The 27,322-nt window shown below is 42.4% G+C and overlaps 1 protein-coding gene across 1 annotated transcript in view; it reads right to left on the bottom strand.

Moving 5' to 3' along the window:
* Positions 1–26,895, bottom strand: part of LOC139558861 (neurocalcin-delta A-like) — an 80,932-nt gene extending 54,037 nt beyond the window's left edge. Inside the window, exon 1 of the mRNA XM_071374376.1 lies at positions 26,713–26,895. The gene's annotated coding sequence lies outside the window, so the exon portion shown is untranslated. The remainder of the gene's footprint in view (positions 1–26,712) is intronic.
* Between the last annotated feature and the right edge of the window lie 427 nt (positions 26,896–27,322).

The raw sequence follows: 27,322 nt of genomic DNA on the forward strand, positions 1-27,322 counted from the left end.
GAGTTACACATGGAATAAACAAACATACAGTCAATAACACAATAGAAAAGTCTATATACAGTGTGTGCAAATGAAGTAAGATTAAAGAGGTAAGGCAATAAATAGGCCACAGTGGTGAAATAATTACAATTTAGCAAATAAACACTGGAGTGATGTGCAGAAGATGAATGTGCAAGTAGAGATCCTGGGGTGCAAATAAATAACAATATGGATATGAGGTAGTTGGATGGGCTATTTACAGATGGCCGTGTACAGGTGCAATGATCTGTAAGCTGCTCTGATAGCTGATGCTTAAAGTTAGTGAGGGAGATATGAGTCTCCAGCTTCAGTGATTTTTGCAATTCGTTCCAGTCATTGGGCCTGTAGTTACTCACGTCAGCAGGGTCACCCGATTTAAAGATGGCCGTTATTATGGCCGACTTCCATACCCTTGGAAACACCCCCAGACCAATAAATGTGTTGGTGACCTTAGTAATGGGGCCAATGAGTGACTCTTTGTAGTTTTTAAGAAAGGTAGAGTCCAGCCCAAAACACATCTTTGGCTTTAGAGATCTTTAGTGAGCTAATCACCTTGTTCACCTTTGACTCAGAAACCTCCCTTATGATGAAGACAGGTTGAGCATCATTTACTAGCACTGAGCCCCAGAAACCAGTGGAGGGGTTCTGTGTCAGTACCCTGACAGAGTCAATAAAGTAGGAATTGAAGGCTATTGCTATTTTGACTGCATCCTGTGTTAGATTGTTATTCACCATGATTTCTAGTCTTTTTGCAGTGTTACTATCAATTTAGAATTTCCCTTTGCTTCACCAATTATGTTAATAAAAAAGTTTGCCTTGGCCTGTCTGATTTCTTTCATCACCTTTCTCAACATGTCATGTCTATTGTGTTATCTATATACAGTGGGGAGAACAAGTATTTGATACACTGCCGATTTTGCAGGTTTTCCTACTTACAAAGCATGTAGAGGTCTGTCATTTTTATCATAGGTACACTTCAACTGTGAGAGACGGAATCTAAAACAAAAATCCAGAAAATCACATTGTATGATTTTTAAGTAATTAATTTGCATTTTATTGCATGACATAAGTATTTGATCACCTACCAACCAGTAAGAATTCCGGCTCTCACAGACCTGTTAGTTTTTCTTTAAGAAGCCCTCCTGTTCTCCACTCATTACCTGTATTAACTGCACCTGTTTGAACTCGTTACCTGTATAAAAGACACCTGTCCACACACTCAATCAAACAGACTCCAACCTCTCCACAATGGCCAAGACCAGAGAGCTGTGTAAGGACATCAGGGATAAATTGTAGACCTGTACAAGGCTGGGATGGGCTACAGGACAATAGCCAAGCAGCTTGGTGAGAAGGCAACAACTGTTGGCACAATTATTAGAAAATGGAAGAAGTTCAAGATGACGGTCAATCACCCTCGGTCTGGGGCTCCATGCAAGATCTCACCTCGTGGGGCATCAATGATCATGAGGAATGTGAGGGATCAGCCCAGAACTACACGGCAGGACCTGGTCAATGACCTGAAGAGAGCTGGGACCACAGTCTCAAAGAAAACCATTAGTAACACACTACGCCGTCATGGATTAAAATCCTGCAGCGCACGCAAGGTCCCCCTGCTCAAGCCAGCGCATGTCCAGGCCCGTCTGAAGTTTGCCAATGACCATCTGGATGATCCAGAGGAGGAATGGGAGAAGGTCATGTGGTCTGATGAGACAAAAATAGAGCTTTTTGCTCTAAACTCCACTCGCCGTGTTTGGAGGAATAGAAGGATGAGTACAACCCCAAGAACACCATCCCAACCGTGAAGCATGGAGGTGGAAACATCATTCTTTGGGGATGCTTTTCTGCAAAGGGGACAGGACGACTGCACCGTATTGAAGGGAGGATGGATGGGGCCATGTATCGTGAGATCTTGACCAACAACCTCCTTCCCTCAGTAAGAGCATTGAAGATGGGTCGTGGCTGGGTCTTCCAGCATGACAACGACCCGAAACACACAGCCAGGGCAACTAAGGAGTGGCTCCGTAAGAAGCATCTCAAGGTCCTGGAGTGGCCTAGCCAGTCTCCAGACCTGAACCCAATAGAAAATCTTTGGAGGGAGCCGAAAGTCCGTATTGCCCAGCGACAGCCCCGAAACCTGAAGGATCTGGAGAAGGTCTGTATGGAGGAGTGGGCCAAAATCCCTGCTGCAGTGTGTGCAAACCTGGTCAAGAACTACAGGAAACGTATGATCTCTGTAATTGCAAACTAAGGTTTCTGTACCAAATATTCAGTTCTGCTTTTCTGATGTATCAAATACTTATGTCATGCAATAAAATGCAAATTAATTAATTAAAAATCATACAATGTGATTTTCTGGATTTTTGTTTTAGATTCCTTCTCTCACAGTTGAAGTGTACCTATGATAAAAATTACAGACCTCTACATGCTTTGTAAGTAGGAAAACCTGCAAAATTGTCAGTGTATCAAATACTTGTTCTCCCCACTGTATGTCTATGATTTCCTATAGATTTCCTATGGAGGACTGACAGCATCCTTTAAAACAACTGATATTCCCATTCAAGTCAACATTCTGATGTGTGGACCTCTGATCATCTTTATGGTACCATTTGAAAGTCAAAACTTAAATTGTATCCCATTTTAGTACATTTATCAGCCAAAACATGACACCCACCCTGTATTCAAGAGAACGTTGCGTCTCAACCGATGTCGGGCACAACACAAAAACCTCAGATGATGTAAAATAGGGTCTAAGCTAAAACATATACAAATATGAAGAATTAAAAACTATTTTTAGATACTTTACTTTTAAGGTAAATGTAGTATATTTTTAAGTTAGTATTTTTTAAATTAGAAAGTAGTTTGTAAGCTTTAAATTGTAAGTCGCTCTGGATAAGAGCGTCTGCTAAATGACTTAAATGTAAATGTAAATGTAAATTATATGAACATCAACCGTTTATCTTTTCCAGTGATGAAGACATAGATGTCTCATGGTGGGATATGGAAAATAGGTCAACTTTTGTCATTCAGGTCCACATGTCCCTTGCTGAGCACTTCCACAATGGATAAATATGTAGGTTTTGTTCAAATCAAAACGGGTGCTGTGAAAAAGGGATTGAGTTCAAATGGATTTACACAAAATTCAGTTTTGGACGAGACTGACTTCATTACCAAAATGTTCCTATTTTACACTTTGTAGTCAATTTTGACAGCAGAATAAATGTTTTTGAATCATATTGACTTTCTAAATGAGAAGTAATTTTTGGGGGAAGTTGCTTTTTAATACTTCTGAACCCAGCACCCTGGGTAGTCAGGCTGAACACCACAATGACAGATCATGTATACAAACAACTGGTCAAACACTGTAAACAGACAAAGCGTCAATACAGGACTAAGATTGAATCCAACTACACCGTCTCTGACGCTCGTCAGATGTGGCAGGGCTTGCAAACTATTACGGATTACAAAGGAAAACCCAGCCGCGAGCTGCCCAGTGATGCAAGCCTACCAGATCAGCCAAATGCCTTCTATGCTCGATTCGAGGCAAGCAATACTGAACCATGTGTGAGAGCACCAGCTGTTCTGGATGACTGGTTGATCACGCTCTCTGTAGCCGATGTGAGTAAGGCCTTGCCGCAGCGCCAGATGGACACGTACTCATAGCAGGCGCTGACCAGCTGGCAAGTGTCTTCAATGACATTTTCAACCTCTCCCTGACCCAGTCTGTTTCAAACAGACCACCATAGCCTCTGTGCCCTAGAATGCCAAGGTAACCTGTCTACTGTAGATAGCAATAAAAACTGTACCATAGAGGCACAGAATACGTTAGAGGAAAAACAAAAAGTCATGGAGGAACTTATTCAAGAAAGATGAAGTGTAATATAATATAAAAAAATAAAGCGAACTGCATGGAATATAGTGCACCAATATCTTCTTCAACATAGAAATGTGACCAAGAATAATTTACTGAAACTTGTTACAAATGACAAAGTCACCTATGATTCACCAAACAATATTTTGAAAGATAATGTAAATAATGTGAAATTAACAGCTGTACAGAAAGACTCATTTGTAGGCCAAATTACAGAGGAGGAACTTCTTGATGCAATTAAAGCCTTTAAGTCCGGGAAAACCAGTTGAGGTATACCAAACCTTTTTTTGATGTACTCAGAGGACCCTTATTAGCATGTTTTAACCACTCCTATAAACATTTTTGATTATCAGGTACTCAATAAGTTCTGATTTCATTATTACTGAAACAGGATCCAGGTGGTATATATAAAGATCCAGTCCATTTAAAAAAATCTGTGTTGTCATGCAAAAATTCTATCAAAATGCATAGCACATAGAATTAAAAAGGTATTGTCGGATATTATTCATCCTAATCAGACAGGTTTTTTACTTGGACGATACATTGGAGATTATAACAAGTACTGGAAACAATAAAACACTATGAAAATCCGGGAAAACAGTCATGGTATTCAAACCTGACTTTGAAAAGGCTTTCTTATTTTAATTAACCTTTATTTAAGTAGACAAGTCAGTTAAGAACAAATTCTTATTTACAATGACGGCCTACACCGGCCAAACACGGACAACGCTGGGCCAATTGTGTGCCGCCCTATGGGACTACCAATCACGCCCGGTTGTGATACAGCCTGGATTCGAACCAGGGTGTCTGTACTGACGCCTCTAGCACTGAGATGCAGTGCCTTAGACCGCTGCGCCACTCTGTATTTGCGACTGGAATTTATATATAAATGCCTGGAATATTTCAATTTTGGAGAATCTCTTATACAATGGGTTAAAGTTATGTATAGTAACCCTAGGTGTAAAAAAGTTAATAAAAGGGATATCTATTTAATATGGCCATGGAAATGTTATCTATTAAAATCAGTTCCAACAATAATATTAAGGGGTTAGAAATACATAAAAACAAAGGAGTCATTGTACGCTGATGATTCATGTTTTCTTTTAAATCCACAATGTGGATCCCTCCACAGCCTCCTAGAGGATCTAGATTATGTTTCTAACTCTGGATTACAACCAAATGATGATCAGTGTTACGTATTATGTTACGTATTGGATCACAAAAAAAGACAACTTTTAGATTATCGTGTAAACTCAGCAAAAAAAGAAACGTCCCTTTTTCAGTACCATGTCTTTCAAAGATAATTCGTAAAAATCCAAATAACATCACAGATCTTCATTGTAAAAGGTTTAAACACTGTTTCCCATGCTTGTTCAATGAACCATAAACAATTAATGAACATGCATCTGTGGAACGGTCGCTAAGACACTAACAGCTTACAGACGGTAGGCAATTAAGGTCACAGGTATGAAAACTTAGGACACTAAAGAGGCCTTTCTATTGACTCTGAAAAACACCAAAAGAAAGATGCCCAGGGTCCCTGCTCATCTGCGTGACCGTGTCTTAGGCATGCCGCAAGGAGGCATGAGGACTGCAGATGTGGCCAGGGCAATAAATTGTACTCTGAGTACATCTCACAGCAAGAACTGGCAAATTTGGTGCAGTCAATGAGGAGGAGATGCACTGCAGTACTTAAATCAAATCAAAACAAATTGTATTTGTCACATACACATGGTTAGGGATAGCAGATGTTCATTTCACAACAACTACCTTATACACACAAGTGTAAAGGGATGAAGAATATGTACATAAAAATATATGAATGAGTAATGGTACAGAACGACAAAGGCAAGATGCAGTAGATTGTATAGAGTACAGTATATACATATGAGATGAGTAATGTAGGGTATGTAAACATTATATTAAGTGGCATTGTTTAAAGTGACTAGTGATACATTTTTTACATCAATTTGTCCATTATTAAAGTGGCTGGAGTTGAGTCAGTATGTTGGCAGCAGCCACTCAATGTTAGTGATGGCTGTTTAACAGTCTGATGGCCTTGAGATAGAAGCAAACACCTCAGATACTGACTGTTACTTTTGTTCAGGGACACATTATTCCATTTCTGTTAGTCACATGTCTGTGGAACTTGTTCAGTTTATGTCTCAGTTGTTGAATCTTATGTTCATACAAATATTTACACATGTTAAGTTTGCTGAAAGTTAACATAGTTGACTGTGAGAGGACGTTTCTTTTTTTGCTGAGTTTAGTTTACCAATAAAATGGTCTGATGGTGAAGTGGACATACTGTATTCAGTATTCATATCCCGAAAGAAATTATCTCACTACAATACATTTTAATAGAAAGTTAGCAAAAATAGATAAGATCTTGCTACCATGGAACAGAAAATACCTGTCTGTGGAAAAATCACCCTGATTAACTCTTTAGTCATATCCCAGTTTACCCTGATTAACTCTTTTCACAGCAGAAGTGACACCCGGAATCCAAGGTGGCTTAGCAGTTCAGACGTCTTTTTCTGTTCCGTATTGTTCGTGTCCTGTATATATATATATTTACACCTTTCTTCGCATATCTTTTATCTATTTTATTATCCAAGAACTCAACTACAAAAGCTTTCCTGCAAAAGCTTTCCTGCAACCCGCTTCACCAATTACAAAAAGTATTACTTACCTCAATCTGAAAATCCATCGTGGAAGCTAGCCAGGGGCTAATTCAGAAGCTAGCCTGAAAGCTTAACCAGAAGCTACTCCGATAGCTAGCCAGAAGCTAATCTGTAGCTGCCCCGAAATTAGCCGGTTTGCTGGCTAGCGTTGGTGTTTCAGCTGCCCACGTTTAGTGGTCATCAGCTATTCCTTTAGCTCGATAATCTACCGGCACTTTTGTGCAACGCGACTCGGACCGGAGCATTCCGGGACTCTTTTTTTTCTCTCAGTTTCCCCGGATTCCAGCCGCAGGCTCTGGACACTTGTACCTTGATTTCGCAGCTAGCTAGCTGCAAACCGTGTGACTATTGGCTTACGTCGACCCCGGAGCAAACTCTAATCATACTGGAGCTAGCCAGCTGAGGAGTTCCATCACCATCCGGACCCGTTTCTTTTGTTGCTGCTGCAGATACGGAACCCCACCGGGCCTTCACGACTGACTGCCGCGACTGACTGCCGACGTTATCTGCCCGAGGGATTTATCCAACTGGCACCTCCGTCCCGACGTTACCTGAACGCTCATCTGAGGCCCGCTAATCGTTAGCTGTCTTATCGGCTGCTATTTGAACAAGTATATTGGACAACTATTATTATTATTATTATTTATTTATTTTATTTTTTCCTTGGGTCACTATATCTATTTTGCCAATTTGGATTGATCCCCTCTACCACACGGAACCCCACTACACGGAACCCCACTAACCTACCGACGGAAACGCACGAGGTATCTACAAACAGACCTCCATCCTATGCTGCTACCGATAGCCATATACCCGGCCAGCTGTCTGGATCGCCACGACCCCAACCAACCTCTACTCACTGGACCCTTATTGATCACTCGATTAGCATGCCTCTCCTTAATGTAAATATGCCTTGTCCATTGCTGTTCTGGTTAGTGTTTATTGGCTTATTTCACTGTAGAGACTCTAGCCCTGCTCTCTATACCATATCCAACCTCTCAGTTCCACCACCCACATATGCGATGACATCACCTGGTTTCAATGATGTTTCTAGAGACAATATCTCTCTCATCATCACTCAATACCTAGGTTTACCTCCACTGTATTCACATCCTACCATACCTTTGTCTGTACATTATTCCTTTAAACTATTTTATCGCCCCCAGAAACCTCCTTTTACTCTCTGCTCTAGTAGCTCTAGGCGACCAATTCTCATAGCTTTTAGCCGTACCCTTATCCTACTCATCCTCTGTTCCTCTGGTGATGTAGAGGTGAATCCAGGCCCTGCAGTACCTGGCTCCACTCCTATTCCCCAGGCGCTCTCTTTTGATGACTTCTGTAACCGTAATAGCCTTGGCTTCATGCATGTTAACATTAGAAGCCTCCTCCCTAAGTTTGTTTTGTTCACTGCTTTAGCACACTCTGCCAACCCGGATGTTTTAGCCGTGTCTGAATCCTGGCTTAGAAAGACCACCAAAAATTCAGACATTTTCATCCCCAATTACAAGATTTTCAGACAAGATAGAACGGCCAAAGGGGGCGGTGTTGCAATCTACTGCAAAGACTGCCTGCAGAGTTCTGTTATACTATCCAGGTCTGTTCCCAAACAATTTGAACTTCTACTTTTAAAAATCCACCTCTCTAAAAACAAGTCTCTCACCGTTGCCGCCTGCTATAGACCACCCTCTGCCCCCAGCTGTGCTCTGGACACTATATGTGAACTGATTGCCCCCCATCTATCTTCAGAGCTCGTGCTGCTAGGCGACCTAAATTTGAACATGCTCAACACCCCAGCCACCCTACAATCTAAGCTTGATGCCCTCAATCTCACACAAATTATAAATGAACCTACCAGGTACCACCCCAATTCCGTAAACACGGGTACCCTCATAGATATCATCCTAACAAACTTGCCCTCCAAATACACCTCTGCTGTTTTCAACCAAGATCTCAGCGATCACTGCCTCATTGCCTGCATCCGTAATGGGTCAGCGGTCAAACGACCTCCACTCATCACTGTCAAACGCTCCCTGAAACACTTCAGCGAGCAGGCCTTTCTAATCGACCTGGCCGGGGTATCCTGGAAGGATATTGATCTCATCCCGTCAGTAGAGGATGCCTGGTCATTTTTTAAAAATGCCTTCCTCACCATCTTGAATAAGCATGCCCCATTCAAGAAATTTAGAACCAGGAACAGATATAGCCCTTGGTTCTCTCCTGACCTGACTGCCCTTAACCAACAGAAAAACATCCTATGGCGTTCTGCATTAGCATCGAACAGCCCCCGTGATATGCAACTTTTCAGGGAAGCCAGAAACCAATATACACAGGCAGTTAGAACAGCCAAGGCTAGCTATTTCAAGCAGAAATTTGCTTCCTGCAACACAAATTCAAAAAAGTTCTGGGACACCGTAAAGTCCATGGAGAATAAGAACACCTCCTCCCAGCTTCCAACCGCTCTGAAGATAGGAAACACTGTCACCACCGACAAATCCACTATAATTGAGAATTTCAATAAGCATTTTTCTACGGCTGGCCATGCTTTCCACCTGGCTACCCCCACCCCGGACAACAGCACTGCCCTCCCCTCTGCTACTCGCCCAAGCCTTCCCCATTTCTCTTTCTCCCAAATACAGTCAGCTGATGTTCTAAATGAGCTGCAAAATCTGGACCCTTACAAATCAGCCGGGCTAGATAATCTGGACCCTTTCTTTCTAAAACTATCTGCTGAAATTGTTGCCACCCCTATTACTAGCCTCTTCAACCTCTCTTTCGTGTCGTCTGAGATCCCCAAAGATTGGAAAGCAGCTGCGGTTATCCCCCTCTTCAAAGGGGGGGACACCCTTGACCCTAACTGCTACAGACCTATATCTATCCTACCCTGCCATTCTAAGGTCTTCGAAAGCCAAGTCAACAAACAGATTACCGACCATTTCGAATCCCACCACACCTTCTCCGCAATGCAATCTGGTTTCAGAGCTGGTCATGGGTGCACCTCAGCCACGCTCAAGGTCATAAACGATATCGTAACCGCCATCGATAGGAAACAATACTGTGCAGCCGTATTCATTGACCTGGCCAAGGCCTTTGACTCTGTCAATCACCACATCCTCATTGGCAGACTCGACAGCCTTGGTTTCTCTAATGATTGCCTCGCCTGGTTCACCAACTACTTCTCTGATCGAGTTCAGTGTGTCAAATCGGAGGGTCTGTTGTCCGGGCCTCTGGCAGTCTCTATGGGGGTGCCACAGGGTTCAATTCTTGGACCGACTCTCTTCTCTGTTTACATCAATGATATCGCTCTTGCTGCTGGTGATTCTCTGATCCACCTCTACGCAGACGACACTATTCTGTATACTTCTGGCCCTTCTTTTGACACTGTGTTAACAACCCTCCAGGCGAGCTTCAATGCCATACAACTCTCCTTCCGTGGCCTCCAACTGCTCTTAAATACAAGTAAAACCAAATGCATGCTCTTCAACCGATCGCTGCCTGCTCCTGCCCGCCTGTCCAACATCACTACTTTGGACGGCTCTGACTTAGAATATGTGGACACCTACAAATACCTAGGTGTCTGGTTAGACTGTAAACTCTCCTTCCAGACTCACATCAAACATCTCCAATCCAAAGTCAAATCTAGAATTGGCTTCCTATTCCGCAACAAAGCATCCTTTACTCATGCTGCCAAACATACCCTTGTAAAACTGACCATCCTACCAATCCTCGACTTCGGTGATGTCATTTACAAAATAGCCTCCAAAACCCTACTCAATAAATTGGATGCAGTCTATCACAGTGCCATCCGTTTTGTCACCAAAGCCCCATATACTACCCACCACTGCGACCTGTACACTCTCGTTGGCTGGCCCTCGCTTCATACTCGTCGCCAAACCCACTGGTTCCAGGTCATCTACAAGACCCTGCTAGGTAAAGTCCCCCCTTATCTCAGCTCGCTGGTCACCATAGCAGCACCTACCTGTAGCACGCGCTCCAGCAGGTATATCTCTCTAGTCACCCCCAAAACCAATTCTTCCTTTGGACGCCTCTCCTTCCAGTTCTCTGCTGCCAATGACTGGAACGAACTACAAAAATCTCTGAAACTGGAAACACCTATCTCCCTCACTAGCTTTAAGCACCAGCTGTCAGAGCAGCTCATAGATTACTGCACCTGTATATAACCCATCTACAATTTAGCCCAAACAACTACCTCTTTACCTACTGTATTTATTTATTAATTTATTTTGCTCCTTTGCACCCCATTATTTCTGTCTCTACTTTGCACTTTCTTCCACTGCAAACCAACCATTCCATTGTTTTTTTAGTTTTTATTTTACTTGCTGTGTTGTACTCACTTCGCCTCCATGGCCTTTTATATTTTTATTTATTTATACATATATTTGTTTGCCTTCACCTCCCTTATCTCACCTCACTTGCTCACATTGTATATAGACTTATTTTTTTTTCACTGTATTATTGACTATATGTTTGTTTTACTCCATGTGTAACTATGTGTTGTTGTATGTGTCGAACTGCTTTGCTTTATCTTGGCCAGGTCGCAATTGTAAATGAGAACGTGTTCTCAATTTGCCTACCTGGTTAAATAAAGGTTAAATAAATAAATAAATAAAAATTTAGTCATATCCCAGTTTACCCTGATTAACTCTTTAGTCATATCCCAGTTTACCCTGATTAACTCTTTAGTCATATCCCAGTTTACCCTGATTAACTCTTTAGTCATATCCCAGTTGACCCTGATTAATTCTTTAGTCATATCCCAGTTTACCCTGATTAACTCTTTAGTCATATCCCAATTTACCCTGATTAACTCTTTAGTCATATTCCAGTTTACCCTGATTAACTCTTTAGTCATATCCCAGTTTACCCTGATTAACTCTTTAGTCATATCCCAGTTTACCCTGATTAACTCTTTAGTCATATCCCAGTTTACCCTGATTAACTCTTTAGTCATATCCCAGTTTACCCTGATTAACTCTTTAGTCATATCCCAGTTTACCCTGATTAACTCTTTAGTCATATCCCAGTTTACCCTGATTAACTCTTTAGTCTTATCCCAGTTTACCCTGATTAACTCTTTAGTCATATCCCAGTTTACCCTGATTAACTCTTTAGTCATATCCCAGTTTACCCTGATTAACTCTTTAGTCATATCCCAGTTTACCCTGATTAACTCTTTAGTCATATCCCAGTTTACCCTGATTAACTCTTTAGTCATATCCCAGTTTACCCTGATTAACTCTTTAGTCATATCCCAGTTGACCCTGATTAATTCTTTAGTCATATCCCAGTTTACCCTGATTAACTCTTTAGTCATATCCCAATTTACCCTGATTAACTCTTTAGTCATATCCCAGTTTACCCTGATTAACTCTTTAGTCATATCCCAGTTTACCCTGATTAACTCTTTAGTCATATCCCAGTTTACCCTGATTAACTCTTTAGTCATATCCCAGTTTACCCTGATTAACTCTTTAGTCATATCCCAGTTTACCCTGACTTCTTGAGAATACAGGGGGTGCTATTTTCCCATTAGCATAATTTGCTCTACAGATTAAACTGCCTCTTATTCAATTATTGCTCTTACTATATGCATATAAATAATACCATTGGAAAGAAAACAATCTCTAGTTTCTAAAACCGTTTCAATTTTGTCTCTGAGTGATACAGAAGTCATTTGACAGCACTTTCCATGACCAAGAAGAAAAAAGCAAGATGTGTATGCCAGCTTCAACGCTCTGCCTATATATGGTTGTGCCCCCTATGACCCGAAACACACCTCATTGGCCTTCCTCTGGGTGTCAAGAGGACGTCAGAGGAAAAATATCTTGTTTATCTGGGACTGACGTGAAATGAGAGCTAATTCTTTGGCGTGACCGACAACTTCCGGTTGTCTAAATCGTGCGACTTTTAGCTGCGATTGTCTTCTTTTGTGCGGCCATTATGGATGAAAACTATCTCCGTCTCGAAGTTTGTTTGATACATGTGACCAGATCATCGTAATGTATGTTTTTTCAATATAGTTTAATCAGATTATTTGAATTTTTTCGGGAGTTTTGTGGTGTTCCGTTGTCTGAATTTATTTACGTTTGAGATCCGTGCCACTCGACCGGTACCTGTGCTAAATGGAGTGGGCAAGGAACAATTCTGAACGGAACCAACGACTCATCTTGACAAAGGACACTTTGATCAACATTCTGATGAAAGATCAGCCATAGTAAGACCCAATTTACGATGTTATATCATATCTGTTGTGCATGTGAACTGGCCGTGGGCGCCTAGCCGAATCTGCCTGGTATAGCTATGCTAATTTAGCGCTACATTTTGTTTTCGTTATAAAACATTTCATAAATCTGAAATATTGTTTGGATTCACCAGATGTTGGGCTTTCAATATCTGTACGCTGTGTATTTTTCTGAAATGTTTTAAGATGAGTAATTCGTTATATGATGTTGGTCTCTGTAATTGTTCTGGCTGGGTCAGCACTATTTCAGATTGCAGCTGCAATGTAGAACTGTGATTTATACCTGAAAAATGCACATTTTTCCAAAAAAAAACTATGCTATACCATAAATATGTTATCAGACTGTCATCTTATGAAGTTGTTTCTTGGTTAGTGGCTATATATATTTTTATTTAGTCGAATTAGTGATAGCTACTGACGCAGGAAAAAGCTGTTGGGAGTAAAAATATCGTGTCCTTTGCTAACGTGGTTAGCTAATAGATTTACATATTGTGTCTTCCCTGTAAAACATTTTAAAAATCTGAAATGGTGGCTTTATTCACAAGACCTGTATCTTTCATCTGGTGTCTTAGACTTGTGATTTAATGATATTTAGATGCTACAAGTTACTTGTGACGCTATGCTAGCTATGCTACTCAGTGGGGTGGGGGGTGGGGGGTGCTACCAGATCAGGGTTGGTGACTCGTGAGAGGTTAACTCTTTAGTCATATCCCAGTTTACCCTGATTAACTCTTTAGTCATATCCCAGTTTACCTGTTTGCGTCTGGTTTTGCCTTCTCCTGTCGAACAGTTTTTTAAATTATATGAACAAAAATGATAAAATTTTATTTGGAACGGCAATCCAGACTAAATTTAACAGGCACATTTATTTAATGAATATGAATTCGGAGGGCAGAAATTATTAAATATTAACGCATTCGACCCAGTGTTGTAGTGCTCAAGACCGGTCACGAGTCCTTTCTCGAGACCACATATTGAGTGTCTCGGTCTTGTCTCGGTGTCGGATACATTTGTAAATCGGTCTTGACTCGGTCTCGGACAGTGAGGACTCATCATTTCTTCACGAGACCAGCGGAGAAAAACCCCATAATTATCAGCGTCCATTCAGTCAGCGCATAAAACCGCTTTTCCAGACCACATACAGTATATATACTCCTTTCATGAACCATGAATACAGTATCTTAACAGCCTTTATCTATTATGTCATGTTAGTACAGTGGTGAACCTATAGACCTTCAGTGGTGAACCTATAGGCCTTCAGTGGTGAACCTATAGACCTTCAGTGGTGAACCTATAGACCTTCAGTGGTGAACCTATAGGCCTTCAGTGGGGAACCTATAGACCTTCAGTGGTGAACCTATAGACCTTCAGTGGTGAACCTATAGGCCTTCAGTGGGGAACCTATAGGCCTTCAGTGGGGAACCTATAGGCCTTCAGTGTGTGAACCTATAGACCTTCAGTGGTGAACCTATAGGCCTTCAGTGGTGAACCTATAGACCTTCAGTGGTGAACCTATAGACCTTCAGTGGTGAATCTATAGGCCTTCAGTGGTGAACCTATAGACCTTCAGTGGGGAACCTATAGGCCTTCAGTGGTGAACCTATAGGCCTTCAGTGGGGAACCTATAGACCTTCAGTGGGGAACCTATAGGCCTTCAGTGGTGAACCTACAGACCTTCAGTGGTGAACCTATAGACCTTCAGTGGGGAACCTATAGGCCTTCAGTGGTGAACCTACAGACCTTCAGTGGTGAACCTATAGGCCTTCAGTGGTGAACCTATAGACCTTCAGTGGTGAATCTATAGGCCTTCAGTGGTGAACCTATAGGCCTTCAGTGGGGAACCTATAGACCTTCAGTGGGGAACCTATAGGCCTTCAGTGGTGAACCTACAGACCTTCAGTGGTGAACCTATAGGCCTTCAGTGGTGAACCTATAGGCCTTCAGTGGTGAACCTATAGGCCTTCAGTGGTGAACCTATAGGCCTTCAGTGGTGAACCTACAGACCTTCACTGGTGAACCTATAGGCCTTCAGTGGTGAACCTATAGACCTTCAGTGGTGAATCTATAGGCATTCAGTGGTGAACCTATAGGCCTTCAGTGGGGAACCTATAGACCTTCAGTGGGGAACCTATAGGCCTTCAGTGGTGAACCTACAGACCTTCAGTGGGGAACCTATAGGCCTTCAGTGTGTGAACCTATAGACCTTCAGTGGGGAACCTATAGACCTTCAGTGTGTGAACCTATAGGTCTTCAGTGTGTGAACCTATAGGCCTTCAGTGTGTGAACCTATAGGCCTTCAGTGGTGAACCTATAGGCCTTCAGTGTGTGAACCTATAGGCCTTCAGTGTGTGAACCTATAGGCCTTCAGTGGTGAACCTATAGGCCTTCAGTGTGTGAACCTATAGGCCTTCAGTGTGTGAACCTATAGGCCTTCAGTACTCCCTGACGAAGGCCATGCAGCCGAAACGCGTCGGTTTTTAACAACTTTGTTTCTATTGAACATGCCATACTAATAAAGGCATTTTAATTAATTATATGAAGAGTGCCTTGGTCCTCCTTTCTTTTTGATGACCTATAGGCCTTCAGTGTTTGAAAGGTTCATGATTCTGAAAGGACAGCATCCGTAATACCAGTGCACGCCGGCAGGAGAGAGCACTCTTTGTAAAACACAAAGGACCAGTGGTACAGTGGAGGGTATAAACCGTATATCCACTTTTTAATGTGGACATTGCAGATACTTCTTAATCCCTACTGGATCAAAGTAGTGTAGTGGAGGTATACAACTTATCAAGTATGTAGTACAACAGAGAATTCATGCACCAGGTAGCCTACACAATCACAAAGCACGTGAAATATAGTCCCATGCGTGCCGCACACAGCCTAGTTTCAGCTGAATATCATCTGCAGACAGCAAGAGAGTGCAGCTCTCAGCTGGTTCTGGCATGGAGCAGCTCACAGAAGGATGACATTGGTAGCAGGAAAGATGTTTAAACATATAATATCTACCAGTAAATGCTAACTAAGGCAACAATGGGTATGTAAAAAAGGTATTGAAAAAGTTTAGTCTTAAGTGTTGGTTAGTAGGCTATTTGTAATGCGCAATTGCCATCCTGGGCTGTTTGCATCAGTGGTGTAGACATGGATGAGCCTGGGGAGACAGTCCCTGACAGGCCCAACCAATCAGATTGATGTGGTTTATGTTGTGGACTTAGACCATCACATATTTATTTATATTTTATATAAAAAAAGTGTGATTTTGAGAGTGAAAATCTGGCCATTTGGGAACTTTTTGGCAAAATTAGAGTATACCAACTTCTCCAGGCACCACTACACCACCAGACAGGGCTGATGGAAAGACAGCAGTCACACACAGCATGATGGTAAAGCAAATTCTATCAGCATATCGATTGTAGTACACGAGCGAGTAACATGCTTGAACATTGCTACTCTAACTTCCGCGATGCAAGGCCCTCCCCCACCCTCCTTTTTGCAAATCCAACCATGACTCCATCTTGTTATTCCCCTCCTATAGGCAGACACTAAAACAAGAAGCGCCCGTGCTTAGGTCTATCCAACACTGGTCTGACCAATCGGATTCCACGCTTCAAAATTGCTTCGATCACGTGGACTGGGATATGTTCCGGGTAGCCTCAGACAATAACATTGAAGTATACGCTGACTCGGTGAGCAAGTTTATAAGGAAGTATATTGGAGATGTTGTACCCACTGTGACTATTAAAACCTTCCCTAACCAGAAACCGTGGATTGATGGCAGCATTCGCGCAAAAGTGAAAGCACGTACCACTGCATTTAATCATGGTAAGGCGACTGGAAACATGGCAGAATACAAACAGTGTTGTTATGCAATCAAACAAGCAAAGCTTCAGTATAGAGACAAAGTGGAGTCGCAATTCAATGGCTCAAACATGAGAAGTGTGTGGCAGAGTCTACAGTCAATCACAGATTACAAAAAGAAAACCAGCCCCGTCATTGACGTCTTGCTTCCGGACAAATTAAAACAACTTCTTTGCGCGCTTTGAGGACAATACAGTGGCACCAATGCAGCCTGCTACCAAAGACTGTGGGTTCTCCTGTTAACCCTCGCAAGGCTGCCGGCCCAGACGGCATCCCCAGCCGCGTCCTCAGAGCATGCGCAGACCAGCTGGCTGGTGTGTTTACGGACATATTCAATCAATCCTTATCCCAGTCTGCTGTTCCCACATGCTTCAAGAGGGCCACCATTGTTCCTGTTCCCAAGAAAGCTAAGGTAACTGAGCTAAACGACTATCGCCCCGTAGCACTCACTTCCGTCATCATGAAGTGCTTTGAGAGACTAGTCAAGGACCATATCACCTCCACCCTACCGGACACCCTAGACCCACTCCAATTTGCTTACCGACCCAATAGGTCCACAGACGACGCAATCGCAACCACACTGCACTCTGCCCTAACCCATCTGGACAAGAGGAATACCTATGTGAGAATGCTGTTCATCGACTACAGCTCAGCATTTAACACCATAGTACCCTCCAAACTCGTCATCAAGCTCGATACCCTGGGTCTCGACCCCGCCCTGTGCAACTGGGTCCTGGACTTCCTGACGGGCTCCACCCCGCTGATCCTCAACACTGGGGCCCCACAAGGGTGCGTTCTGAGCCCTCTCCTGTACTCCCTGTTCACCCACGACTGCGTGGCCATGCACGCCTCCAACTCAATCATCAAGTTTGCGGACGACACTACAGTGGTAGGCTTGATTACCAACAACGACGAGACGGCCTACAGGGAGGAGGTGAGGGCACTCGGAGTGTGGTGTCAGGAAAATAACCTCACACTCAACGTCAACAAAACAAAGGAGATGATTGTGGACTTCAGGAAACAGCAGAGGGAGCACCCCCCTATACACATCGACGGGACAGTAGTGGAGAGGGTAGTAAATTTTAAGTTCCTCGGCGTACACATCACGGACAAACTGAATTGGTCCACCCACACAGACAGCGTTGTGAAGAAGGCGCAGCAGCGCCTCTTCAACCTCAGGAGGCAGAAGAAATTCGGTCACCAAAAGCTTCTACAGATGCACAATCGAGAGCATCCTGTCAGGCTGTATCACCGCCTGGTACGGCAACTGCTCCGCCCACAACCGTAAGGCTCTCCAGAGGGTAGTGAGGTCTGCACAACGCATCACTGGGGGCAAACTACCTGCCCTCCAGGACACCTACACCACCCGATGTCACAGGAAGGCCATGAAGATCATCAAGGACAACAACCACCCGAGCCACTGCCTGTTCACCCCGCTATCATCCAGAAGGCGAGGTCAGTGCGAGGTCAGTACAGGTGCATCAAAGTGGGGACCAAGAGACTGAAAAATAGCTTCTATCTCAAGGCCATCAGACTGTTAAACAGCCACCACTAACATTGAGTGGCCGCTGCCAACATACTGACTCAACTCCAGCCACTTTAATAATGGGAATTGATGTAAAAAATGTATCACTAGTCACTTTAACTATGCCACTTTATGTTTATATACCCTACATTACTCATCTCATATGTATATACTGTACTCTATACATCTACTGCATCTTGCCTATGCCATTCTGTACTATCACTCATTCATATATCTTTATGTACATATTCTTTATCCCTTTACACTTGTGTGTATAAGGTAGTAGTTGTGGAATTGTTAGGTTAGATTACTTGTTGGTTATTACCGCATTGTCGGAACTAGAAGCACAAGCATTTCGCTACACTCGCATTAACATCTGCTAACCATGTGTATGTGACAAATAAAATTTGATTTGATTTGATTTAACCATGTGTATGTGACCAATAAGACTTGATTTGAGCAGCCTGCTATTCCCTTGTTACTCTCCAGTTCCACAGTGATTTGTGCTGAGCAGCCTGCTATTCCCCTCAGCTGTTAGGACAGCTCCCCTTTCTCCTGCTCAATCCACAGGTTGCCCAAACCATACAACTGTCGAGATCACGTTGACTTATTGACTCTGCTCTGCTTGCAACATCTCCAGTTCATCCCTGCGGTAGCAGCCACATCTCTGCCTGACTGACTGACTGTCTCTTCTAGCCGGGGCTCTTTAACATCCCCCAGAGAGAGAGAAAGACATGCAAAGTGACAGGAAGCAGCAACGTCCTACAGGTACCCACTATACTCTACTTAACTCTGCTCTACTTTACTGTACTGTACTGAACGACACTACTTTACCGATCTTTACTTTAATGTACAACACTGTACTCTACTCTACTGAACATTACTCTACTGTACTGTACTCTACTGTACTGAACTCTACTGAACTGAACTCTACTGAACTGTACTGAACTCTACTGAACTTAACTCTACTGTACTCTACTCTACTGAACTGAACTCTACTGAACTGAACTCTACTGAACTGTACTGTACTCTACTGTACTGAACTCTACTGAACTGAACTCTACTGAACTGAACTGTACTCTACTGTACTGAACTCTACTGTACTGAACTCTACTGAACTGAACTCTACTGAACTGAACTGTACTCTACTGAACTGAACTGTACTCTACTGTACTGAACTCTACTGTACTGAACTCTACTGTACTGTACTGAACTCTACTGTACTGAACTGAACTCTACTGAACTGAACTGTACTCTACTGTACTGAACTCTACTGAACTGAACTCTACTGTACTGTACTCTACTGAACTTAACTCTACTGTACTGAACTCTACTGAACTGTACTGAACTCTACTTTACTGTATTTTACTCTACTGTACTCGACTGTATTGAAGTCTACTCTACGTTACTGTACTATACTCTACTTTACTATACTGAACTTTACTCTACTCTACAGAACTGAACTCTACTTTACTTAACTGTACTTTTCTCTACTCTACTTTACAGTACTGAACTATACATTACTGAACTCTACTCTGCTAAACTCTACTCTGCTGAACTCTACTATACTGAACTATACTCTACTATACTGAACTATACTCTACTCTACCGTACTGAACTCCAATGTACTATATTCTACTGTACTGTACTCTACTGTACTGTACTGTACTGTACTCTACTTTACTGTGCTAAACTAAACTCTACTCTACTGTACTCTACTTTAATGAACTATACTCTACTGGCCACTACGTTACTCTACTCCACTCTACTGAACTCTACTCTAGATTACTGGACTCTATTTTACTCTACTGTACTGTACTGTACTCTACTTTACTGTGCTAAACTAAACTCTACTCTACTCTACTTTAATGAACTACACTCTACTGGACTCTATGTTACTCTACTCCACTCTACTGAACTCTACTTTAATGTACTGTACTGAACTCTACTCTACTGAACTCTACTTTAATATACTGAACTCTATTCTACTCTACTCTACTCAACTTTACTGAACTCTATTCTACTCTACTGTACTCTACCAAACTCTACTTTACTGTACTGAACTATACTCTACTGTAATGTACTCTACTTTACTTAACTCTATTTTATTGTACGGAACTCTACTCTCTGAACTGTACTCTACTTTACAGTAATGAACTATAAACAAATCTACTCTTTTACTGAACTCTACTCTACTGAACTCTGCTCTACTGTAATCTACTTTACAGAACTCTACTGTACTGTACTGAACTGTACTCTACTTTACAGTAATGAACTATAAACGAATCTACTCCTTTACGGAACTCTACTCTACTGAACTCTGCTCTACTGTAATCTACTTTACAGAACTCTACTGTACTGTACTGCATTCTACTGAACTCTACTCCACCTTATTGTATTTTACTATACTTTTGTACTGTCTCAACTATACTCTACTGAACTCTACTTAACTGCACTGTCCTGAATTATACACTACTCTAATCTACTTTACTGTACTATACTCTACTGTACTCTACTCTACTTTACAGAACTATTATTTACTGTACTGTACAGAACTATACTGAACTATACTGTAATCTACTTTAGTGAACTCTACTGATGTCTATTTTACTGAACTGAACTATACTCTAATCTACTAAACTCTACTGTAATAAACTACAATGCACTGTACTCTACTTTACTAAACTCTGCTCTACTTTACTGTACTGAACTATACTCTGCTGCACTGAACTCTACTGTACTGTACTGTACAGAACTGTAATTTAGTCTGCTGAACTATATTCTACTCTACTGAACTCTACTATACTGTACTCTACTTCACTGTAATTAGCTATACTGTACTGTACTCTACTGTACTCTACTCTACTTTACTGCATGGAACTATACTCTTCTGAACAATACTATAATCTACTACACTGTACGGAACTATACTCTACTGAATTATACACTACTCTACGTTACTGTACTGTACTAAACTCTACTGTACTACACTCTACTAAACTCTACTGTACTACACTCTACTAAACTCTACTGTACTACACTCTACTAAACTCTACTGTACTACACTCTACTGCACTCGACTCTACTCTAATTTACTGTACTTTGATGTCCAATCTCGTCTATGATTGGTTCAGATTAGGTCCATTCCGGACCAACCAAATTTGGTCCTGTTTCGGGGCAGAGCTCATTAAAATAACAGCCAGTGTGTAGAATAATATCCGAATATGTAAATGAGGACCTTTGTGTACCTTTGTGTACCTATTCAGAATACATCCCCATGAAGAGAATGACATTCATATCCATAATTAAGCATTTCTGTGTAGGGCAGATCAGGGAACCATGATTCAATTCCGTTTCCGGGTGTAAATCCACATCACTTACTGTACTTCAATAAACAAAAGAGATGTGGTGTCATGTCATATCTGACACCCCATTGTTTCTGCAGACATCGGTGAATCTTCATTCAGAACAGATATTTAACAGTTTGGAAAATGTGGACGTAAAAAACAGAGACCGATTTTACCTACATTTTGTTACCACACTTTGCATTTGTAAACAATAATTTACTGTGGATATGAGCAGCTGATGGACAAACCAGCTGATGGACAAAGTTTGAGCAGCTGATAGACAAACCGCACAGAAAACCTGTAGAGAAAGTTTAAATGTAATTTTATTCTACATTCTGGCTTGTAAGGAACATTTTTTACGATTTTTCACACAAATGTCTCAGGCTGTACATACATTGTGTATTACAGCCTGATTAATCAGTCAACTTTGCAACTAGAGCCCAGAAGGAAAGCACTGCTGCAACTAGAACCTAGTAGGAAAGCAATGCAGCTACTAGAACCAAGTAGGAAAGCACTGCAGCTACTAGAACCCAGTAGGAAAGCACTGCTGCAACTAGAGCCCAGAAGGAAAGCACTGCAGCTACTAGAACTCAGTAGGAAAGCACTGCTGCAACTAGAACTCAGTAGGAAAGCACTGCAGCTACTAGAACTCAGTAGGAAAGCACTGCAGCTACTAGAACCAAGTAGGAAAAACTGCTGCTACTAGAACCCAGTAGGAAAGCACTGCAGCTACTAGAACCCAGTAGGAAAGCACTGGTGCAACTAGAACCTAGTAGGAAAGCACTGCTGCAACTAGAACCCAGTAGGAAAGCACTGCTGCAACTAGAACTCAGTAGGAAAGCACTGCAGCTACTAGAACCAAGTAGGAAAAACTGCTGCTACTAGAACCCAGTAGGAAAGCACTGCAGCTACTAGAACCCAGTAGGAAAGCACTGGTGCAACTAGAACCTAGTAGGAAAGCACTGCTGCAACTAGAACCCAGTAGGAAAGCACTGCAGCTACTAGAACCCAGTAGGAAAGCACTGCTGCAACTAGAACTCAGTAGGAAAGCACTGGTGCAACTAGAACCTAGTAGGAAAGCACTGCAGCTACTAGAACCCAGTAGGAAAGCACTGCAGCTACTAGAACCAAGTAGGAAAGCACTGCTGCAGGAAAGCACTGCTGCAACTAGAACTCAGTAGGAAAGCACTGCTGCAACTAGAACTCAGTAGGAAAGCACTGGTGCAACTAGAACCTAGTAGGAAAGCACTGCTGCAACTAGAACTCAGTAGGAAAGCACTGCTGCAACTAGAACTCAGTAGGAAAGCACTGCTGCAACTAGAACTCAGTAGGAAAGCACTGCTGCAACTAGAACTCAGTAGGAAAGCACTGCTGCAACTAGAACTCAGTAGGAAAGCACTGCTGCAACTAGAACTCAGTAGGAAAGCACTGCTGCAACTAGAACTCAGTAGGAAAGCACTGCTGCTACTAGAACTCAGTAGGAAAGCACTGCTGCTACTAGAACTCAGTAGGAAAGCACTGCTGCAACTAGAACTCAGTAGGAAAGCACTGCTGCAACTAGAACTCAGTAGGAAAGCACTGCTGCTACTAGAACTCAGTAGGAAAGCACTGCTGCAACTAGAACTCAGTAGGAAAGCACTGCTGCTACTAGAACCCAGTAGGAAAGCACTGGTGCAACTAGAACCTAGTAGGAAAGCACTGCTGCAACTAGAACCCAGTAGGAAAGCACTGCAGCTACTAGAACCCAGTAGGAAAGCACTGCAGCTACTAGAACCAAGTAGGAAAGCACTGCAGCTACTAGAACCCAGTAGGAAAGCACTGCAGCTACTAGAACCAAGTAGGAAAGCACTGCTGCAGGAAAGCACTGCTGCAACTAGAACTCAGTAGGAAAGCACTGCTGCAACTAGAACTCAGTAGGAAAGCACTGCTGCAGGAAAGCACTGCTGCAACTAGAACTCAGTAGGAAAGCACTGCTGCAACTAGAACTCAGTAGGAAAAACTGCTGCTACTAGAACTCAGTAGGAAAGCACTGCTGCAACTAGAACTCAGTAGGAAAGCACTGCTGCAGGAAAGCACTGCTGCAACTAGAACTCAGTAGGAAAGCACTGCTGCAACTAGAACTCAGTAGGAAAGCACTGCTGCAATTAGAACTCAGTAGGAAAGCACTGCAGCTACTAGAACCAAGTAGGAAAGCACTGCTGCAACTAGAACTCAGTAGGAAAGCACTGCTGCTACTAGAACCCGGTAGGAAAGCACTGCTGCAACTAGAACTCAGTAGGAAAGCACTGCTGCAACTAGAACTCAGTAGGAAAGCACTGCTGCAACTAGAACTCAGTAGGAAAGCACTGCTGCAACTAGAACTCAGTAGGAAAGCACTGCTGCAACTAGAACTCAGTAGGAAAAACTGCTGCTACTAGAACTCAGTAGGAAAGCACTGCTGCAACTAGAACTCAGTAGGAAAAACTGCTGCAACTAGAACTCAGTAGGAAAGCACTGCTGCAACTAGAACTCAGTAGGAAAGCACTGCTGCAGGAAAGCACTGCTGCAACTAGAACTCAGTAGGAAAGCACTGCTGCAACTAGAACTCAGTAGGAATACTGCTGCTACTAGAACCCAGTAGGAAAGCACTGGTGCAACTAGAACCTAGTAGGAAAGCACTGCTGCAACTAGAACCCAGTAGGAAAGCCCTGCAGCTACTAGAACCCAGTAGGAAAGCACTGCAGCTACTAGAACCAAGTAGGAAAGCACTGCAGCTACTAGAACCCAGTAGGAAAGCACTGCAGCTACTAGAACCAAGTAGGAAAGCACTGCTGCAGGAAAGCACTGCTGCAACTAGAACTCAGTAGGAAAGCACTGCTGCAACTAGAACTCAGTAGGAAAGCACTGCTGCAGGAAAGCACTGCTGCAACTAGAACTCAGTAGGAAAGCACTGCTGCAACTAGAACTCAGTAGGAAAGCACTGCTGCAGGAAAGCACTGCTGCAACTAGAACTCAGTAGGAAAGCACTGCTGCAACTAGAACTCAGTAGGAAAGCACTGCTGCAGGAAAGCACTGCTGCAACTAGAACTCAGTAGGAAAGCACTGCTGCTACTAGAACTCAGTAGGAAAGCACTGCTGCAACTAGAACTCAGTAGGAAAAACTGCTGCTACTAGAACTCAGTAGGAAAGCACTGCTGCAACTAGAACCCAGTAGGAAAGCACTGCTGCAACTAGAACCCAGTAGGAAAGCACTGCTGCAACTAGAACTCAGTAGGAAAGCACTGCTGCAACTAGAACCCAGTAGGAAAGCACTGCTGCAACTAGAACTCAGTAGGAAAGCACTGCTGCAACTAGAACTCAGTAGGAAAGCACTGCTGCTACTAGAACTCAGTAGGAAAGCACTGCAGCTACTAGAACTCAGTAGGAAAGCACTGCTGCTACTAGAACTCAGTAGGAAAGCACTGCTGCAACTAGAACTCAGTAGGAAAGCACTGCTGCAACTAGAACTCAGTAGGAAAGCACTGCTGCTACTAGAACTCAGTAGGAAAGCACTGCTGCAACTAGAACCCAGTAGGAAAGCACTGCTGCAACTAGAACCCAGTAGGAAAGCACTGCAGCTACTAGAACCCAGTAGGAAAGCACTGCAGCTACTAGAACCAAGTAGGAAAGCACTGCAGCTACTAGAACCCAGTAGGAAAGCACTGCAGCTACTAGAACCAAGTAGGAAAGCACTGCTGCAGGAAAGCACTGCTGCAACTAGAACTCAGTAGGAAAGCACTGCTGCAACTAGAACTCAGTAGGAAAAACTGCTGCTACTAGAACTCAGTAGGAAAGCACTGCTGCAACTAGAACTCAGTAGGAAAGCACTGCTGCAACTAGAACTCAGTAGGAAAAACTGCTGCTACTAGAACTCAGTAGGAAAGCACTGCTGCAACTAGAACTCAGTAGGAAAAACTGCTGCTACTAGAACTCAGTAGGAAAGCACTGCTGCAACTAGAACTCAGTAGGAAAGCACTGCTGCTACTAGAACCCAGTAGGAAAGCACTGCTGCTACTAGAACCCAGTAGGAAAGCACAACTGAGAGTCATAATGTAATGAATTGACAGTCATCATGTAATGAACTGAGAGTCATAATGTAATGAACTGAGAGTCATAATGTAATGAATAGAGAGTCATAATGTAATGAACTGAGAGTCATAATGTAGTGAACTGAGAGTCATAATGTAATGAATTGAGAGTCATAATGTAATGAATTGAGAGTCATAATGTAATGAACTGAGAGTCATAATGTAATGAATAGAGAGTCATAATGTAATGAACTGAGAGTCATAATGTAATGAACTGAGAGTCATAATGTAATGAATTGAGAGTCATAATGTCATGAATTGAGAGTCATAATGTAATGAACTGAGAGTCATAATGTAATGAACTGATAGTCATAATGTAATGAATTGAGAGTCATAATGTAATGAATTGAGAGTCATAATGTAATGAACTGAGAGTCATAATATAATGAATTGACAGTCATCATGTAATGAATTGACAGTCATAATGTAATGAACTGAGAGTCATAATGTAATGAACTGAGAGTCATAATGTAATGAACTGAGAGTCATAATGTAATGAATTGAGAGTCATAATGTAATGAATTGAGAGTCATAATGTAATGAATTGAGAGTCATAATGTAATGAATTGAGAGTCATAATGTAATGAATTGAGAGTCATAATGTAATGAACTGAGAGTCATAATGTAATGAATTGAGAGTCATAATGTAATGAACTGAGAGTCATAATGTAATGAATTGAGAGTCATAATGTAATGAATTGACAGTCATAATGTAATGAACTGAGAGTCATAATATAGTGAACTGAGAGTCATTATGTAATGAACTGAGAGTCATGATCAAAGGGTATGCTGCAACTGTAACCCAGTAGAAAAGCACAGCTGCAACTGTAACCCAGTGGGAAAGCACCTGGCTGTAACTCAGACAGCCAACACAGACAGACTCCCAACTCAGACAGACAGACTCCCAACTCAGACAGACAGACTCCCAACTCAGACAGACAGACTCCCAACTCAGACAGACATACAGACAGAGACATGGACACAGGAAACAGCAGATAAAGGAGGCATAGACACAGGAAACAGCAGATAACAAATCAGCCCTTTACTTACGTTACTTGCTGTCCTGTTGAAGTGCTTTGCCTCTCTAATAGTCCATGTATGGTGTGCCCCAAATTGAGAGTTGCTGCAGCTTCAAGAACTTTGGTGGAGGACGGTTGGGGTTAAAAGTTGAAGCAGCAACAGGTAGCAGGGAAAAGAGAGAAGGAGTGGCTCAGTCAGGCAGCTTCAACTCACTGTCCAATAGATTCCTCATAGCCCTGAACATTCTGCTAAGCCCGGGGGCTGAACATTAGCCCCTCCCACTAGGATGTCAAAGCCCCGGGTCACATGATACACTACAGGCCAATGGAAACCTGCGTTTCCTTGGCAACTAGAACCCAGCACTTCTGTCTGTCACTGGTGGTCAGGAAAAAAGACCAAGAAAATCAAACTTCACACAAGACTCAGTAAACAAATTATGAAAAAAACATAATAACAATTACCCATTTTCTGTTCGAAATGTTCCAATTTAACTAATGTACATGCCATCTTACCTTTAAAACTATACTACTGATTCTATTTTAGTAAAAATATAGCCTAAAGATTATTTTGCAAAATCAACTAATCAGGGAACAATTATTTTGTAAAAGTGTCCTGCTACAAAGTATCTTCAATGCATTGA

This window comes from Salvelinus alpinus, chromosome 29, assembly GCF_045679555.1.
Source record: "Salvelinus alpinus chromosome 29, SLU_Salpinus.1, whole genome shotgun sequence".
NCBI classification, from domain to species: Eukaryota; Metazoa; Chordata; class Actinopteri; order Salmoniformes; family Salmonidae; genus Salvelinus; species Salvelinus alpinus.